The following is a 20,380-nucleotide window of genomic DNA, read 5'->3' on the forward strand; positions in this document are numbered from 1 at the left end:
AAGGGATGATATTTTAAAGCTCTAAAGAGCACATCAATTCATAAGCACAAAACAAGGAGATAAAATCTTATCGAATCTTCATTATCACTGTTCAAATTAATCAGTTGGGAAAAAGCCCAGGACAGTGGTGAAGCAACTGGTTTTTTCTGCATTCTGTACAAATGCAACTCAAGAAATGGAAAATAAATAGTTAGACATGAAATTCCTGGAGAAAACAAATTAGGAAAGCAAATAGATACGTAATCAATAGCTCTATTAATGTGTACCAGCATCCTTGATAAAAGCAAACAAATGAAACCTTAAGAACCAAAGCAAAGCATTTGAGAGTGGGGCATACCACAAACAGAAAATTACATGGATCAGGTCAAAGACTTCAACCACAGTCACAATCAGGCTGATTTGTTCTTTTACTCATGTAATTTTCATCCAGTTTCCAGAATTGACAACTCCCAAACCAGTCTGAAGTTTCAGGTCTAAATTCTAGAACAAGTCTGCAAAGCAGGCAGGAGAATCTCTGGATGAATAGCTGAAAGGTTTAGCAATTTCTCAGTTTTGTATGTTAGATTAATTTACTGATTGTAGTTTTTCATTCCCCTGTAATAAAATTGTCTGTCCATATTATTTATTGTCTGATGGTGAGTTGAATATAACTCACTATATGAAACCATGTAATTTGCTTTAGCCAAACTAGATATTAGAAGATCTGATGAAAGTTGAAGCTTAAAATGTACCTGTATAAATGAGCTTTTCCTGTTATGACTTAGTGATTTCCTATGAAAAAGAAAACATTCTCTAAAAACTGTTACCTTTTCAGCCTGAGCATCAGAACAAAAATTCATGGAATGGATCTAAACTGAATCTTCAGTCTTTAGGCAAGATAGGCTGACCGACATTATGAAGCAGAGATATAGCTGAGCCCATTTTAGATAAGACAAAATGAGTGTGAGAATAATTATTCTTGTAAGCATTGTATTTTGGAGTTGTTTTTCAGCATTATAGTGGCAATAGCTGACTGATACAAATGCTTTTGAGTGTTAGTAATTGCTGTCTTAATTACCTTGCTCTTTTCAATCAAGCTCAGCCTTCTACTTTATCTCCAGTAACCAGATTAATGCTCTACTACAATCAATTTCCTTTCTAATCGGAGTCTCTTTGGTTGGATTTTTGTTACAGGCTATACTATGTCCTTGCCTGGAGAGCCCCAGGGGCTGGGGAGCCTTGTGGGCTGCCATCTCTGGGGTTGCACAGAGTCGGACACGACTAAAGCGACTTAGCAGCAGCAGCATACTATGTCTGGATACTCTGCCTAACTGAAACCTACTGTCCACCTGCTTCTGTATAAAAATATCATTATATGCTTTACACATTATGTGAGACACATAAATGATAATAATTAATACCACCATTTATTAAGAAACAGTTACAGGTCAGGCACATTTAGAAATATATTTCAGTTGATTCTTTAAAAATTTTTTTTAAATGCAAGGTAAATTTTATATTTGCCATTTTCTGGGTTAAATTCACTCATTTTTATTATTTCTATATCCCAAAGGCCTTAAACTCAGAAAAGGTAAGTAACCTGCTTAAGACACCTCAGTTCAGTTCAGTTGCTCAGTCATGTCCGACTCTTTGCAACCCATGAATTGCAGCACGCCAGGCCTCCCTGTCCATCACCAACTCCCGGAATTCACTCAGACCCACGTCCATCGAGTCAGTGATGCCATTCAGCCATCTCATCCTCTGTCATCCCCTTCTCCTCCTGCCTCCAATCCCTCTCAGCATCAGGGTCTTTTCCAATGAGTCAACTCTTCACATCAGGTAGCCAAAGTATTGGAGTTTCAGCTTCAGCATCAGTCCTTACAATGAACACCCAGGACTGATTTTCTTTAGAATGGACTGGTTGGATCTCCTTGCAGTCCAAGGGACTCTCAAGAGCCTTCTCCAATACCACAGTTCAAAAGCATCAATTCTTCGGTGCTCAGCTTTCTTCACAGTCCAACTCTAACATCCATACATGACCACAGGAAAAATCATAGCCTTGACTAGACGGACCTTTGTTGGCAAAGTAATATCCTGCTTTTTAATATGCTATCTAGGTTAGTCATAACTTTCCTTCTAAGGAGTAAGTGTCTTTTAATTTCATGGCTGCAATCACCATCTGCAGTGATTTTGGAGCCCAGAAAAATAAAGTCTGACACTGTTTCCACTGTTTCCCCATCTATTTGCCATGAAGTGATGGGCCCGGATGCCATGATCTTAGTTTTCTGAATGTCGAGCTTTAAGCCAACTCTTTCACTCTCCTCTTTCACTTTCATCAAGAGGCTTTTGAGTTCCTCTTCACTTTCTGCCATAAGGGTGGTGTCATCTGCATATCTGAGGTTATTGATATTTCTCCTGGCAATCTTGATTCCAGCTTGTGCTTCTTCCAGCCCAGCGTTTCTCATGATGTACTCTGCATAGAAGCTAAATAAGCAGGGTGACAATATACAGCCTTGATGTACTCCTTTTCCTATTTGGAACCAGTCTTTTGTTCCATGTCCAGTTCTAACTGTTGCTTCCTGACCTGCATATAAGGTTTCTCAAGAGGCAGGTCAGGTGGTCTGGTATTCCCATCTCTTTCAGAATGTTCCACAGTTTATTGTGATCTACACAGTCAAAGGCTTTAGCATAGTCGATAAAGCAGAAATAGATGTTCTTCTGGAACTCTTACTTTTTCCATGATCCAGCGGATGTTGGCAATTTGATCTCTGGTTCCTCTGCCTTTTCTAAAACCAGCTTGAACATCTGGAAGTTCACGGTTCACGTATTGCTGAAGCCTGGCTTGGAGAACTTTGAGCATTACTTTACTAGCATGTGAGATGAGTTCAATTGTGTGGTAGTTTGAGCACTCTTTGGCATTGCCTTTTTTTGGGATTGGAATGAAAACTGACCTTCTCCAGTCCTGTGGCCACTGCTGAGTTTTCCAAATTTGCTGGCATATTGAGTGCAGCACTTTCACAGCATCATTCAGGATTTGGAATAGCTCCACTGGAATTCCATCACCTCCACTAGCTTTGTTCGTAGTGTTGCTTTCTAAGGCCCACTTGACTTCACATTCGAGGTTGTCTGGCTCTAGGTGAGTGACCACACCATCGTGGTTATCTGGGTCATGAAAATCTTTTTTGTACAGTTCTTCTGTGTATTCTTGCCACCTCTTCTTAATATCTTCTGCTGCTGTTAGGTCCATACCATTTCTGTCCTTTATCGAGCCCATCTTTGCGTGAAATGTTCCCTAGGTATCTCTAATTTTCTTTGAGATCTCTAGTCTTTCCCATTCTCTTGTTTTCCTCTATTTCTTTGCAGTTGATCACTGAGGAAGGCTAAGACACCTCAGACAGTAAATATTACAACCATGATCCAAATTCAGCTTTGCTTTTTAGGCTGTTTCCTGTCACACATTTAAAACAGAGGAATCATGAAGTTTTGAAGTGATAAGATACATGCCCATGTTATGTCTGAATAGTTTCCAAGGGATAAAAATTGCTTACTGTTGTGCTTGCTTCGCTAGCAGATATACAAAAATTGGAATGATAAAGAGATTAGCATGGCCCCTATACAAGGGTGACACACAGATTCACGGAGCATTCCAAAGTTTTTGTAAATCAACTATACTTTTAAAAAACTGTCTACTGTGTAGACCTTAGAGTACTGATAAAATTTCCTTGGCTTGTCTAAAAGATGGTGTGTACTATGTCACTTGGCAATATGGTCAGAGAAGTGAGGATGGGTTGGATTAGGTGATGCAATTTTTATTAAAAAACAAAACAAAACAAAACACAATACTATTCACTGTAGCCATTCTAAGAAAGATTAATGGTAAAATTTTAGTGTTTGGACATTTTCCAAAAGTTTTAGTGTTTGGACATTTTCCAACTGACTGTCCTGATTCTGTTTTTAAGTATAGACCAGCGCAAGTCTGAACATAAGAGTTCATGCTTGAGCTCTAGAACAATATAGAACTGAGTTTACATCCTGAGTCTAACTTTTTCTGGCTTATTAAAGTTACTTATATTCCTGAAATCTCAGTTTTATCATCCGTAAAATGGGGCTAACAGTAATAATGATGTCATAGAATTGTTGAGGGAATTAAAAGTATCTTATGAAAATAATTTAACACTATATCCGGATAAATATATTGTGGTTGCCTGAAACTATATATATTGAACTTCTATAATATCAGGCTTCCCTGGTGGCTCAGATGGTAAAAAACAAGCCTGCAATGCGGGAGACCCTTGGCTTGATCCCTGGGTTGGAAAGATCCCCTGGAGAACGGAATGGCTACCCACTCTGGTATTCTTGCCTGGAGAATTTCATGGACAGAGGCTACAGTCCATGGGGTTGCAAAGAGTCAGACACAACTGAACGACTAGCACTGTCACTTTTCTATAATATCACTGGGAATGGGAATTATTCTTTGCTAATGGAGAATGGATTTTTGTAAGGGCAGAGAAAGGCAGGAAAATAGGCACACAGAAGGGGAGGTGGAAAAGGAAAGTGCAAGAAATTTAAACTGATTTGGTAGCTGGTGTAGAAAACTCTAAACCAGGGCATGATGGAGAATACCTGGACAAACACAAATGCTGTCCGAAGCAGCATAGAGGGTAAAAATCTTTGAAAGGTATGACTATAGATTACATTTCACATAAGGTACCTAATGCCAGTATAGTCAGTAGGACCAGGAAATGCCATTGTTTAGAGGTGAATAGAAGCAATTTAAAGTGCAGCTCCTTCCACTTTGTACTGGTGAGATTAATCCATGTTTTGAGCTGCTGTTTTCACCTCTTCATTGTTTATCGGGTTTGAGTCTAATTGGCCTTGATTGGAATCATGGGAAGCCACTAATTAAAATGATTAACAATATCAATAATGGCAAAGGGGATAGAAAAGGAAGCCTCCTATTTTTAACGGGCTGAACACAATTTCTTGCTGGCAGAATGAATAGAAGTTAATTGAAGAGTGACAGTGGATAGCAAATTTCTAAAATGTCTGTTTTCATGTTGTAACAAAGGGCACATTTTCTAGAAGCTATACCACAATCACAAATACGGACAAGATTTTTCTCCTCCCCCACTAGCGAAATTAAACCCAATTTCTAACCTCAGATGCTTTCAGGCACATTATTATGGAGGATGTCTTCTTTTGAGTTCTGTGTTTAACACTGGAAATAGTTCAGCTTTGCCATTGACCTTTAAGTTATTCTAATCTGCTTCTATTTACAAACACAATTTCTGCAAATAGGCTTTGACTAGAACAGATTTTAGATGCAATAGCGGGACAAAATCTAGACTCAAGCAGAAACGGGAAAGGCCTAGCCCTCAAGCATCTTTTTGCTACTGGATCTCGACAATGCCCAGTGGCTTGTTTCTAGAACATAAGTGAAACCATTTGGATAGTACATTTTCACCCTCTACCTCAAAGGGGTAGTTTCCTTGCTGATACCAGCTCCACTTCTTCCTTGGCACAGGTGAACTCGATGTCATGAAAATCGTATGCAGCTACATCTGGATTGTCTTGCTGGCTGGGAGGATGAGATTTACATAGTCAGGGCCTGAGAAATACCTAGCTGTTAATTTCCTTCCTACCAGTATTTAATCCAGGATGGACTCTGATGGCTCAGGAATACTTCATAAGAAATTACTTATATTCTAGAAGCCAGGGGTGGTTCTTCTTAATAACCCTGTATTTCTTTGCATCTTTACATTTTGGGTGAGGGAAACACTTCCGGTTGTGACTTATTTAACTTTTAAAAGATTGTATTCTTTATTTTTGGCGGTGCTGGGCCTTTGTTGCTGTGTGGGGACTTCTCTCGTGGTGGTGAGTGGGGGCTACTTTCTAGCTGTGGTGTGTTGGCTTCGCATTGTGGTGGTTTCTCTTTCTGTGGAGCACAGGCTTTAGGGCACATGGGCTTCGGTAGCTGTGGTGCGTGGGCTCATGACTTACTGAACTTTTAATTCATTTATCTTTCCTTGATTTAACAATTACTCACACTTGTACAGAACACTGCTTCCAAAATGCACTCACAAAACCACTACTATTTCCTTCTTGATCTACTACATTCAGAGTTTACAAAAGAATTCCAAGAACTAAGCTCAGAGACATCTCTGCGCTTTGAGGGCAAGTTATAGAACTGATAGATGCCTCATTTCTATACCTATAAGATGGGAATCCACATATTATGTACCTAGTGAGATTGCCATGAAGATGTAAAAACTAATCCTTATAAAAGTGCTTGGAACATTGCTGGGCCCAGAACAAGTACCTAATATATGTTTCCTGATTTACTGTTCAGTGACTACTACTGTTCTGTGAGTTCTTTCGGGGCAGGACAGCAGATATCACACTTAAAGTGAAAGTCATTCAGTTGTGTCCGACTCCTTGCGACCCCATGGACTGTAGTCCATTGAATTCTCCAGGCCAGAATACTGGAGTGGGTAGCCTTTCCTTTCTCCAGGCGATCTTCCCAACCCAAGGATCAAACCCAGGTCTCCTGCATTGCAGGCGGATTCTTTACCAGCTGAGCCATAAGGGAAGCCCAATCACATTTAACTTACTGTTGAATCCTCAGGACATGCAGAGTACCTGGCACATAGCAGATGCTCAACAGTAACTGTGACAAGTCACTTCTAAGACAAGTGACTGTGGCCTCCAATCCTTCAGGTGGAGTCAGTAGAGAAAACCAAATTTCCGATTTAAGTGCACTGTTCTTCCTACCTCAGTCCCTTCATAAATTACTTATTTTGTCTCATTCCCTGAACATACTAGTGTTAGGCAGTGGAGATGCTTAGTCATAACTTGCTGGACTGAATTTTCTCTTTTAGGTGATGTTTTCTTGTATTTTAAAATAAAGCATAGGATAATGGGTGGTTTCACTATGTCTCACAATAGTTTCTCAGGCCTTTTTTTTCTTTTTCTTCTATCTGTTTTCCCTTGGCACAATTGTTTTCAACAACAGACAAACATTTTAAAACAAAACACACTTTCTTCAAACAAAATCTTTTATAGAAACCAAATTAGACAACACAGTTCTGAAAGAGATCTCCAGGGAATTCAAAAGCAAGAATTCTGGAACCTTGGACTCACCAGGCAGTTGTTCCTCTTCCTAGTTTCTCTCTCCCTTCTCCTAAGTCCTGGAGGCAGTTTTGCTTAACCTTTAGGATTTCGGGGAGCACCACCTTAAATCTACTTCCTGTGGCTCAGTAATTGTGGATGGTGGCTCAGAGGTTAAAGCGTCTGCCTGGAATGCGGGAGACCTGGGTTCAATCCCTGGATCAGGAAGATCCCCTGGAGAAGGAAATGGCACTCCAGTACTCTAGCCTGGAGAATCCCATGGAGGGAGGAGCCTGATAGGCTACAGTCCATGGGGTCTCAAAGAGTCTGACAAGACTCAGCGACTTCACTTTCACTTTCAGCTCCCATTAACCTAACTTCCTTCTGTTTCCAGCTATAGGGCTATACATAAGGACATAAGGGTATTGTGGATCTTCCAAAGTGGCTTAACTAAACTCTCAGCAATAGGGTTGCTAGCAAGACAGCAAAGAAATGCTAACTCCTTTGTAACAAAAAGGGCTGATAAAGCTTTCATTACTTTCAATCTTCTTTTAATTAAAGATTCTGTGGCTAACGTGATTAGTCAACATGAAGTAAATGAAACTGAAGCTTTTATGTCTTTTTATTTTACAAATGGCTCTGTGTGTGTGTGTGTATTTGTTTGGTTAGTGGTCTGAAGAAGAGCACTGATTAAATTTTATGCTCTTGTTATTTTTGTTCATACTTGTTAACTCTGTTATCTGACAATAGGCTTCTAGAGTCTTTTTTATGATGATGAAACATTCTGCTCTCGGGCTGCTCTTAATAGACAGTGCTCCTTGCCAGAAATTTTCAAAGTGGCACCTAAAAGCAAAGTTTTTTCTATCTTAAACTTATCTGTTTAGCCCTCTGTTTGAAGATGACCTGCCAAAAGCAGGTTACTTACACCTCAAAGTTCAAATAAGGCCCAAGGAGATATGACGAGGCCATTTTGGTGCTGGTGAAGGCAGTATTTCTTTTCTCGAGCAAAAGTTCTCTAAGTATTCCAAACGTACTTTTATGTAATATGCTGTTGTTTAGTGAGTGTAAAGTTAGCTTTATGTAATGTGTAGAGACATGATTTTTTTAAACTTAAATCAAGGCAGAATTTTTGTCATTTCTATAAAGCATTTAGCATAAAAATTGCATATAATAATAATTTCTGTGCAAAAGTATGACTCAAATATTTTTTTGGGTACTTTCTGTTTTGAAGAATGGCTAGTTGTAAATGTGAGTGAGCTGGTATATGCACAATTGAGTTACCAATATTGTATATGAAAAAAACCAGGGGATTTTCATAAAGGACCTAGATGGTTATATGAAAAAATGAGAAAGGTAGTTATAAACTATTAGTGAAATATCATAAGTAGATATTTAAACTAATGTGGACATGGAAATAATATAAATTCAAATTGGGGTTCATTTATGTAGGAATTTTATTAATTATAGGTGTTTCACATGTTTATGCTAATTTTAAATACGCATTTGAGGTTATAACTTAGAGAACGTTGCTTTTTAAAACAAAAACATGGTTTCAGGAGAACTCCAGGGATACAGCTAAGTTATGTGAAATACTAGAAATGATCAAAAGAGGAGAAAGAAACCAAAAGAGGGAAGTCTGCACCCTGACCTGACCTAGACTTGTTGGTGGCTATTATATCTTGTAGGGGAGTAGCTACTACTTCAAGGCCATGTTCACAGATATCCCTTGATATCTGCATTAATAAATCTATTCTTAAGTCCTAGAGGAATCTTAAACAGAATTAGGTATAGCAGACCAATGAAACCCTGGGTTCGAAATTCTTTCATCTAATCCACTAATTGTCCCAGACATGGTTGGCTGACTAATTAAGGAATGCTCATTCCCAAACTCACTTCCTTGCCTGCCTCTGCTAGAAAAACTGTGAAAATGACATCTTTCCAGACACCCTTGCAGGTTGGGATGGTCTCGTGACACAGTTCGAGCCAATGGGGTATAATCTGCAGTCTGCTGGATTACTGGTAAATTTAGTGCTTTCTGATAGATGGGACTGACAAGCTCAGTGCTGACGTGCCCCTTCTTCTCCTTGCCTTGAGCTTGGATATTATGCCTGGACTTGAGGCATTTGTCTTGTGAGTATGAATAAAAGATATAAGAGATACCAAATCATGGCTCAACATGGTTGATCCACAAAACTACTTCCAAACTTCTTGGTGTGAGAGGAATTTAAGGTCTACTTGATTAAGGGAGCATTTGTTTGGTGTTTCATTAGAGAGGGAGCATGTATCTAATAGACTTGATGACAGGGTATTCATTTCACAGTACATCCATTTCACTTTATAAGCAAGTATCTTGACTACTTCTAACTCTAACATGTTTCTCTTTAGAAAATCAGAATCCACACTTAGACTTTTCAAACACTCAGTTTGGAAAATCCAGTGAACTTACTTATTTCTCTACTGAAATTACAGAGAAAAATGAAAGCATTAAATTCAGAACCCTAGCCAAGACAACTAGAGTAGAAGAAAATAAAGCTTCCAAATTCACTAATATTCAACATAATATTGTTGCAGTAGTGTTAACAGTACAAGCGATAGAATTTCCTATATGGGTAATACATTTAGATCATAAATTTGAAATAGTAAAATAGGTATATTTATAAGTACAACCTTTGCATGTGTTCATTATTATGAGAATAACCTTCTCTCAGGTAACCTGAATAGAAGTACAGATCAATAATCTTAATGCAGAAACCATTTCAGGAACTAACAGAAGCTACCAATTGTCAACTAATTGGGATATTGTTTTTGTAAGTGAATATATATAAAATTCCAACTACTCAAATCACTGTAATCATTTTATTTGTCTTATTCTCTAGAGGAATTTCAAACAAAGCCTGCAGTGATTGCTTTGTTATTTCAAATCTGCCCAGTAATTTTCCGGTGTATTAAAAGACATTCAGTGTTGACTCTGGTAGGGGAAAAAAATTCGGTGTCTGCCTGATGGAACTGCTCATTTTCAGTCAACATAATTATTCTGTATTAACACATCTGCAATTTAAACAATATCACACTTTCATTTTTTTCTTTCTTGCTAATAATTAACTTGATGGAATCATACATCTCTATTTAACTTGACTAAATACCCAAATCATTTCTATATTGTGAAAATTATGCTGAGCCAAATGAGATGATTGGGTTTAAGCTAATAAGTATCAGTCACATAACTCAATTGCATGACCTCCTGAAACGAAGCAAAACAAATCAAAACAAAGAGTCTGATTCCTAGAATATATAGCAATTTATGTAATAGTAGAAATTTTTTTTTAATCAAGGGATATAAAATATATTCCCCAAGGCCTCAAAAACTGTTTTAAAAATATGAAATTTCAGATCAGTACCAAAGGCTGTCAAAATAATCTTCCGTGCTCATAGTTTTGACTGCATGTTTCCATTTCTCAAACCTCCAGGGCTGCCTGTCACCTTCTGTATCAAATTTAAATTATTCTCAGTGCTTCGGGGGCTTCCATCTGCCCTTGTTTACAAGGCCTTTCTCAATTTCCCTTTCCCCATTGTCCATTCACTAGAGTCCATCTAATTCACAGGACTTTCCATACTGCAGTATAATTGATTAAAAGAATGATACACTGAGAATCAGAAAGCATAGAACTTGAGCAAATAAATTATATAACCCCCCTGAATCTTTTTTGTTATCCCCTCCCCCCAAACAAAAACAGATCAAGGGCTACTAACAAGTTGGTTTTCCCTTCTCTATCTTTCTGTTATGAACATTCATCCTTCTATGATGACTTTCAAATCTACCACACATTCCTCTTCATTTCAAATATTTTGTCAGATATACTGGAGACAAAGGATCTGAGGGAGAATGTAGGTGCAGAGGTCCTGGAAAAAGATATGTTTATTGAACATCTAATCTACTGACAACTTAACTTCATTACTTCATTTAAGAAGTACCTACAGATATCTACAGAGAAAAGTAAGATACTCAAAACAAGTTTTACTTTCCGTCACTCATTAACTTATATTTTACTTTTGTGTATTATAATTCATGGGGTCACAAAAAGTTGGACGCGACTGAACTGATTATAAGTCTACTTGCTCTCAGGTTTTCATCTTTAGCCCGTTTCCCCACTTTTTTCTTTTCCATTATTGCAGAGATCAAGAAATTACTCTCTGTAATACTGTCTTCAACTCCAGGCCCTGCCAGTGAGAGATTATAACTGACAAGTTAGAGGCAGCTATGGATACCTTATCCTCCAGGGCTTACAGAGATTTCCCCAGGAGAGAAAAGTGATGCCTTTAATAATTCTCCCTTCCTAGCACTTGTGGTTCACATCATCAGTGATACCAAAATCCCTGACTGATTTTATCCACTGAGGACTAACAGATCAGTTAAGCTTCAAGTAAAGAGCAAAGACTCCTTAGACTTAGTCTTTAGACCCTTAGTCTCCACCCTTTATTTTACAGTACAATTGTTTATATTTGTTGTGTCCAGTTCCTCTCCTTCCATACTCTCTTGAATTTATTCTAATCTAAAACTTCTCTTAGTAAAGTCCATAATGACTGCTGCATCACCATATATAAGATGTAAATTTCAGTCCTTATCTTAATTGGCATATTGTATCAGCTGACCACGTCTTTTCCTTATAAACTTTTTCCTATCTTTCAGGATACAATTTACTATTTTTCCACTCAATACCTCTGAGTATTCTTCTTTGCTGGTTCTTTGTTATTTTCCTACCTCTGAATGTTGGAGTGCCTCAGGGTTCAGTTCATCTCTCATTCTTTTTCTGTCTTTACTTATCCTCTTGATGACCTCATCCAGGCTTATAGCTTTAAATCCATCAATATCCTAAAAACTCCCAATTTCATCTCAATGCCCTGGGCATCTAAGGATTTATATAAAACTCCTCTTAGATATCTAATAGGCACCTATAACTTTATACGGCCACTGTCAAATTCTCAATTTTTCCTCTAAATCACATTTCCATTTGATTTTTCCACTCTGATACCTGATAGCTGAATGGATTTGAATAAGTCACTTCTCATATCTGTGCTTCTATTCAGCATCTATAAATCGAGCTTAAAAAATATTTCCCTTGCCTACTCATAGGAGTATTATAGGGATTAAATAAAAGCACATGACAATACTTTACAAATTTTAATTGCTTTCAATGTAAGTTATTTTTCATGAAGATGTTTTATTGTGATTCTACTACATGTGATCATTATTTTCAGTAATTTCAAAGTCATAAAGTCTGGAATTTGCAAAAGTGAGAATTCAGGGCATTAAACTTTGTATATTCTCCTTACAGATATGAGGACAAATGGGTGGGTTTAAACACAGAGCAAAAATGACATAAAATTGAATGTAATTGGCACAAGAAGTATTCCATACATTGAAGAGAATACTCTGTTTTTGATCATGGAAATTCAATATCCTATTCACAGGCAATAGGATAAATCCTTAGACCTGTAATAAGAACTACTGGTTGTTTGTAATCTGAAGCTAGTTTTCATTCCATAGTTATTGCTGTTCCTGAGTAATGAGTTAACAAGATCACTTTTCCATCTGGCATTCTGTAGCTGAAAATAGCAGTAGCATAAGGTGAAATGTCAGTGGTAACAAAGAGTGGTTTATGTCATTTGTAAAATATGATCACAGACCCAAACATCAATGGTGGTATAAAATCCCAGAAAATATCCTAATGCTAGTGAAGCCAAGCCTGTGGCATAGCAAAAGAGATTAAACTCAGAAAAAAATGGTTTTGAGTCCTGGTTCCAGGACTCAAATGTCGCTTAATCTCTTATTCCTGATTTTATTTATAAAACAAAATGATAATCCCTATTTTGCAAGATTGTTTGAAGAATCAAAAGCATGTGAATGCCCTTTAAATTCTACTAGACTATGGTTATCGCCATTTCTGTTGCAGGGAAGATAACTCAAGAGTAATTTTTTCCCTATCAATGACAAATGAAGGATTCCTTAATGAAGCCACATCATGCAGTCACAAGGTTACCAAATATATCAGTGGTGTGGTAACAGTAATCAAAATGTGGTCTTGGTAATTTTCACCAAAAGACATGTGAGAAAATGTGCAAACATCTTTACTAGTTACAGTGTACTGAAATTTCAAGTCCATTTTCTGGTCCAAAGTTAAGAGAAGATTGAAGGAAAAGGAAACTAGAAGAGAGCAATTCTTAGGGCATCTGAACAGTTAAGATGGTTGAGGACTGTCACTCACTTAAAATACGATTCCTTATAAAAACTAAGCTAACTGAAATAACAGTTTAATATGTTAACAGCTAAATAAAAAGAAAAAAGTGTTTCTCCTTTTACTAACCTTCCAGAAAGCTAGCAGGGAGAATCTACCTCCTGAACTACCACTGGGGATTTAGACATTGAGCAAATCTGTGATAACTGCACAGGTTGGGGAATAAACCAGAGAATTTCAAAATTTAACATTCTGAGAGAAGAAAGTAAAAAGCATAATTCTATGAATTAATGCCACGGCATTGGAAATATATTTTTTTAAATTCTCTAGTAAGCAGCTAGGAGTCCTTATCTAAGATCCAGCCTACATGGAAAGAGAGGAAGGAAGTCAGAAGCTATTGAGAGAGGAGAATCCTGGAGAGTAGAGGGTAGAAATTTCTGGCTGGACCGAGTCTGTCTTATGTGAGCTGGCACTGCTCTGTAATTAGGGGTTTGGGCTCTGTCATCACTCTATCTAGGTTCCCATCCTGGCTTACTCATTTACCAACTACCTGGTCTTGGGCAATTTTATTTAACCTGAATGAGGAAAACAGTAATAACATTTCCCTCATGGGGTGGTCTTAACAAATACTTAAAGCAATAAAGTATTCAAAAGAGCACCTAACACAAAATAAGCACATGATAAATATTAGTCACCATTACTGTAACTACTACCCAGATGACAGATGCTATAATTATCATTATCATTGTCCTCATTAGAACTATCATTTGTCCTGCATGTGGAATTGTGTTTGCATGTGGAATTGTGCATGAAAAGAAAGCCAAAGCTTCTGCTATCTTGGCAGGTAGGAAGAAGGAAACCATTTTGCAAGGCCTTTTAAAACCTGATTCCCTGTTGGCTCAGGCAGTAAAGAATCTGTCTGCAGTACTGGAGATCTAGGTTTAATCCCTGGGTCAGAAAGATCCCTTGGAGAAGGGAATGGCAACCCACCTGCTCCAGTATTCTTGCCTGGGAAATCCCATGGACAGAGGAGCCTGGTGGGCTACAGTCCATAGGGTCGCAGAGTCAGACTTGACTGGGAGGTTAACGTTACTTTTAAAAAAAGTACCATGAAAATTTTTAGTGTAAAGAGAGTCTGTATGCCTTAACAAAGAGAATATACACTTCCGTTGTTATTTGTGTGTTTTGCTTAGTTGCTCAGTCATGTCCGACTCTTTGTGATCTCATTTTATAGGTGAGGAAAATGAGATACAGTTTGATCAGCAGAACTGGAATTCCCATCCAGGTTTTTCAGACTAAAAAAGCTCACTTTCCACACTGTGAAACTTCCCTGCACCCTCAACCATTCTAGTCCCACCCTCAGCCCTGCCCTTTGCTGCAACAGCGCTATGAGGTAAGGTGTAGCATCCACAGGTCATAGGTAAGGGGCCTGAGGCAACACAGAATGCATACATCAGAATGCATTTCCCCAGAAAGCATATGTCACTCAGCAGCAGCAGTACACAGTAAATGAAGCCTTTTAGCTTTCGATTTTTAGGCTTTGAAGACTATCTTCCCTAAACTGCTAATTAAACACAGTTCCCATCTCCTTTCACCTTTGCAAACCTGTTTGCCTTGGTCCACAATGTATGTTATTGCTTAGCTGCTGCTGCTGTTTAGTTGCTGAGTCATGTCTGACTCTTTGCCACCCCATGGACTGTGGCCCACCAAGACCACCTGCCTTTGAAGCCAGGTCCCAGTCACTCACCTGCTGGTGAACTGGGGAACTTCTTTTTTTTAGAGCCTCCATTTCCTCATCTAAAAATAAGGACCTCTAGGAGTTCATTAGGAGGATTAACCAAGCTAAGCCACAGTAAAGCACTAGAATAATCCATGGGGCATAATTAGCACTCAAATACATTAACTTTTGCTGTTGACATTATTCTTGGACCACTGCCTCAGAATCTTCTAGGCCAGGATGGCTCAAACCTTATGCTATTTATTAACAGTAGGTCTAGTGTGGGGTCCCTGGGACTGCAAGGAGATCCAACCAGTCCATCCTAAAGGAAATCAGTCCTGAGTGTTCATTGGAAGGACCGATGCTGAAACTGAAACTCCAATACTTTGGCCACCTCTTGCGAAGAACTGACTCATTTGAAAAGACCCTGATGCTGGGAAAGATTGAAGGCAGGAGGAGAAAGGGATGACAGAGGACGAGATGGTTGGATGGCATCACTGACTCGATGGACATGAGTTTGAGTAAACTCTGAGAGTTGGTGACAGACAGGGAGGCCTGGCGTGCTGCAGCCCATGGGGTCACAAAGAGTTGGACACGACTGAGCAACTGAACTGAACTGAGTATGGGGTCTGTGATTTCACTTTTTTCAGAGATGTCCAGGTAGTGCCAGTGCTGCTGGGCCAGTTCATACTTTGATTAGCAAGGAACTAGTGCATGCTCGGTCATGTATGACTCTTTCCGACCCTATGGACTGTAGCCCAACAGGCTCCTCTCTCCATGGGATTTTCCAGGCAAAAATACTGGAATGGATTGCCATTTCCTACTCCAGGAGATCTTCCTGACCCAGGGATTGAACCTGTGTCTCCTGCATTGGCTATTTACCACTGAGCCCCCTGGGAAGCCCAGCAAGGAATTAGAGTACAGTTTCAGGGGCTCTGCCTCAGACTCTGGGGAGGAGGTCCAAGAGACTAAGTGTTTACCTTGCTCTCAAAGAGATTCTAAGGCACTAAAACTTGAGAATGCTGTGAGCAAGGTTTCAGTTGGTTCTATTAACATTATTTGACAGTGCAATTCACTGGAGACACAGCCTGATTGAATTCCTGATTCATCATCATGACTTCAGGGTAAAATGCTTCTGATTCTAAGACACCCTCATCCCTTTCTGTAACAGAGGTAATGAGTCAATTTTCCAAACAGAATAAGTAGATAATCCTTCTCAGTTTACTAACATAATTCCCCAAATATTAAGGAGCATTAGAAAAGGCATCCTTTTTGCAAGCTCAACTAAGCAGTAGTTTTCTAGCACACATATTTGGGGGAAATAAAGACTTCTGTTCAAGGTTGACAGCTTGAGTTAACAGATTCTATTTTACATTGACATTCTCTTCTTTTTCCTGTTCTTTCGATATTTTTTCTTTTTCACATAGCAGTTTCTTAAAAGACTCTTTTGGTTCAATTCTGGGGTAGAAATTCAAGGGAGATTTGAACAAATCAGTCTTTAAATAGGGTAGTGACCAAGGCAGCTCATAGGGTGACCAAGCACCCTAGTTTATCCAGGATGGTTGTATTGTTAGCACTGAGAGTCTCCAGGTCTGAAGAATTCCCTCAGTTCCAGACAAACTATGACAGTTAGTCACGGCTAATGCAGTTAATGTGAATCTGATTCAATTTTTCCTATTCTTTGTCTTTCAACAAATTGGATTGGCTTGGGTCAGGTGCATCATTTTGTAAATTCAAATAATTTAAAGAAGAAAGTTTGCTTGGTCTAGGGGAACTTGATATTTACTGCTTTAATTTTTAAGTCACTCTTGGGATATGTTTGAATCATCAGTTTCCAAGAGAGGGAGGTAAGCTCAGCACGTTCCTTTGTGGATCAGCTAGTCTGATCCATCCATCGAACTCCATGTAGATTTGCTGCTCATTGATTACTCCTGTGTAGCCCTCATCACGTCCTGATAACCAGAGCAATCATTCCTTTACAGAGTTACATTTAGTTCCTTTCAGAGGGTGGATTACAGAGTATGATGCTATTCATGAATTTTCAGACTCCGAAAGAGCTCAAGATAGGCTATGTAAGAACTCCAATGGACATCTCTTCCTATGACACTCTGCTTATCCAGAAGATCCAGGCTGTCCTGAGCCTTTCCTACATCCTCCTCTGATGAAGGATTGTGAATAAGTCAAATTCTGAATCTGGTGATCTTTTTGTGGCATTTGTACATTTCCTCTTCAGGCATGTGAAACACCATTGTGTCTATTGTATCTATAGATAAAATAAAAAATAACATTTTTATTCTCCCTCTCTGTCCATGTTACTAAGGTTGCCTTATAAAATAAATCTTTCATTTAGTGAGGTCCAGGTTTCTTCCTTTGCTTCCATCTTCACTTCCCACTGAATGAATCAGGTTTCAGCTTATGATCATTTGTTATGTGCTGCTGCTTCTGCTGGACCGCCCCTAGCAGCCTGACAGAGCTCTGGGCTATATTCCATGATCTCCTTTAATTCCTTGTTGGCAGCTTGCTGGCCCTTACTCTACCTTCCTACCAGGTTTAATGCCTTTTAGCATGCCAGCTATGTTTTTTAGAATTTTTCCAAAATGAGACCAAAAAAAAAAAAAAAAAGAAAATCAAATCTCCAGCTCCCAATTTTCAGTGAGCAACTTTTTTCAGACAGTATTTCACCATCATTTACTATCTTAATTCTTCATCTTCTAAGCTTCTCCCTCCAGAAAACAATTGGTAATGCCTTCATTTTAATGAGAAAGTTCTTCTGATACTGCAGAGTTATGGGGCTAGAAAACGGTAGAAGGTAAGCAAGACATACTAGTTCGTTCATGCAAATAAAAATCACCCAACCTGGCCAGCATCTCTCTTTCCTATAGACCTGCCTCTTGCAGAGAGTAAAGGCAGGTGGATGATGCTGTGGTCTGCAGAGTTGGCATATGGCAGTCCCAGAACAAGGTTAATCAAAAACACATGCCAAAACCATCTTATATACAGGACTGTTGGGAATGTACTCCTTCATTGCTCTGTGGAAAAAGAGAATACCTTCTTAAATATGACATTCTCTGAATCATATATATACACAGACAAAAGAATCTCTACTAATCCTCAATTCCTGCCTGACTGTCTCAATAGCCTATTACCTAAATTTTTCACCTCCATCTTATCCCCTAGGAATCCATCCTACATACTGATGCCATGTTGACCCTCTACTATGTAAATCTGATCATTTTTATATCCTGCCTAAAACTGTTCACCTATGACCTAGAGTAGCATTTCAGCTGATTGGCAAGAGGCATTGCATGAAAAAGGGTGGTGTACTTCAATTACCCAGCCACACTGACAGGTCTCACATTACGACAATGGTCACTAACCTAAGTGTCCTCAAGGCTGCCTAGCCAATAAACCACATTATTATGGACCATTACTTCCTCACTCTCCTGACAACTGGTTCATGTTGACTCTCACCCTTTTTGTATCTGCCCTATCCTCATTCTCAGCTTAAAGTCTCCTGAAAAATACAATCAATCAGAAAAAGAATTACCCACCACTATAGTCACCTACCTAGATTTATCTACATTCATATACCTCCCTCCTTTCTTTAATTTTTATGTTATACTGGAGTATAGTTGATTAACAATATTGTGTTAGTTTCAGGTGTACACAGTGATTCAGTTATACATATATGTTTATCTATTCTTTTTCAAATTCAGGATATTACATAATATTGAGCAGACTTCCCTGTGCTATACAATATGTCCTTATTGGTTATTTTAGATATAGCAGTGTATATGTGTCAATCCCAAACTCCCAATTTATCTCTCTCTTTCCCCCCATGGTAACCATAAATGGTTCTTTCAACAAATCTGTGATGCTATTTCTGTTTTATAAATAAGTTCATTTATATCATTTTTTTGATTCCACATATAAGCAATATCATATACTTGTCTTTCTCTGACTTCCTTCACTTAGTATGATAATCTCCAGGTCCGTCGATATTGCTGCAAATGGCATTATTTCATTCTTTCTATGGCTGAGTAATATTCCATTGTATATATATGCTACATCTTCTTTATCCATTCAGCAGTCTATGGACATTTAGATTGCTTCCATGACTTGACTATATAATCAGCACTGCAGTGAACATGAGGTACATGTACCCTTCAAACCATGTTTTTCTGTAGATATATGCCCAGGAGTGTAACTGCTGGATCATATGGTAGCTCTATTTAGTTTTTTAAGGAGCTTCCATACTGTTCTCCATAGCAGCTGCACCAATTTCCTTTGCCACCAACACTGTCCGTTTTCTCCGCACTCTTCAGCATTTACTGTTTGTAGACTTTTTGATGATTAACATGCTGGATGTAATTTTTATTTGTATTTCTCTAACAATTAGGGATGCTGAGCATCTTTTCATGTGCCTCTTGGCCGTTTGTGTGTCTCCGGAGAAATGTCTATTCAGGCCATCTGCCAATTTTTTGATTTTCTGAGCTGCATGAACTGTAAATTTTGGAGAATAATCCCTTGTTGGTCTCATCATTTGCAAATATTTTCCCCCATTCTGTGGGCTGCCTTTTCATTTTGTTTATGGTTAATTTTACTGTGCAAAAGCTTTTGAGTTTCACTAGGTCCCATTTGTTTGTTTTGATATCCATTACAGTAGGAGATGAATTGAAAGAGACATTACTTTGATTTATGTCAAAGAATGTTCCATGTGTTCCTCTAAGAGTTTTATAGTATCCAGTCTTACATTTAGGTCATTAATCCATTTTGAGTTTACTTTTGTGTATGGTGTTAAAGAATTTTTTTTTTTTTTTTTACACATAGTTGTCCAGTTTTCCCAGCACTATTTGTTGAAGAGACTGTCTTTCCTCCATTAATGGCACCCCACTCCAGTGTTCTTGCCTGGAGAATCCCAGGGACGGCGGAGCCTGCAGGGCTGCCGTCTATGGGGTCACACAGAGTCGGACACGACTGAAGTGACTTAGCATAGCGTAGCATAGCATAGTCTTTCCTCTTTCATTGTAGATCAGTTGACCATAGGTGTGTGAGTTTATTTCTGTGAGTTCTATCCTGTTCCATTAATCAGTATTTCTATTTTTGTGCCAGTATCATACTGTTTTGATGACCTTTTAGTATGATCTGAAGTCTGGAACCCTGATTCCTCCAGTTCTGGGTTTTTGTTTTTCCCTCAAAATTGCTTGGCTGTTTGGGTCTTTTTTGTCTCTATATAAATTTTAAGAGTTTTGTTGTTGTCCTAATTCTATGAAAAATGCCATTGGTAATTTGATTGGGATTACATTGAATCTGTAGATTGCCTTGGGCAGTATAGTTGTTTTGA

At 38.5% G+C, this 20,380-nt stretch overlaps 1 protein-coding gene and 1 pseudogene across 2 annotated transcripts in view; one reads left to right on the forward strand and one right to left on the reverse strand.

Annotated features, from left to right (window-relative positions):
- The window catches only part of KCNIP4 (potassium voltage-gated channel interacting protein 4), a 1,316,619-nt gene that overhangs the window by 719,774 nt on the left and 576,465 nt on the right, over positions 1 to 20,380 (reverse strand). The window lies entirely within an intron of this gene.
- LOC133250183 (U6 spliceosomal RNA) lies at positions 3,536 to 3,635 on the forward strand (annotated as a pseudogene).

This window comes from Bos javanicus, chromosome 6 (genome assembly GCF_032452875.1).
Source record: "Bos javanicus breed banteng chromosome 6, ARS-OSU_banteng_1.0, whole genome shotgun sequence".
Taxonomy (NCBI): domain Eukaryota; kingdom Metazoa; phylum Chordata; class Mammalia; order Artiodactyla; family Bovidae; genus Bos; species Bos javanicus.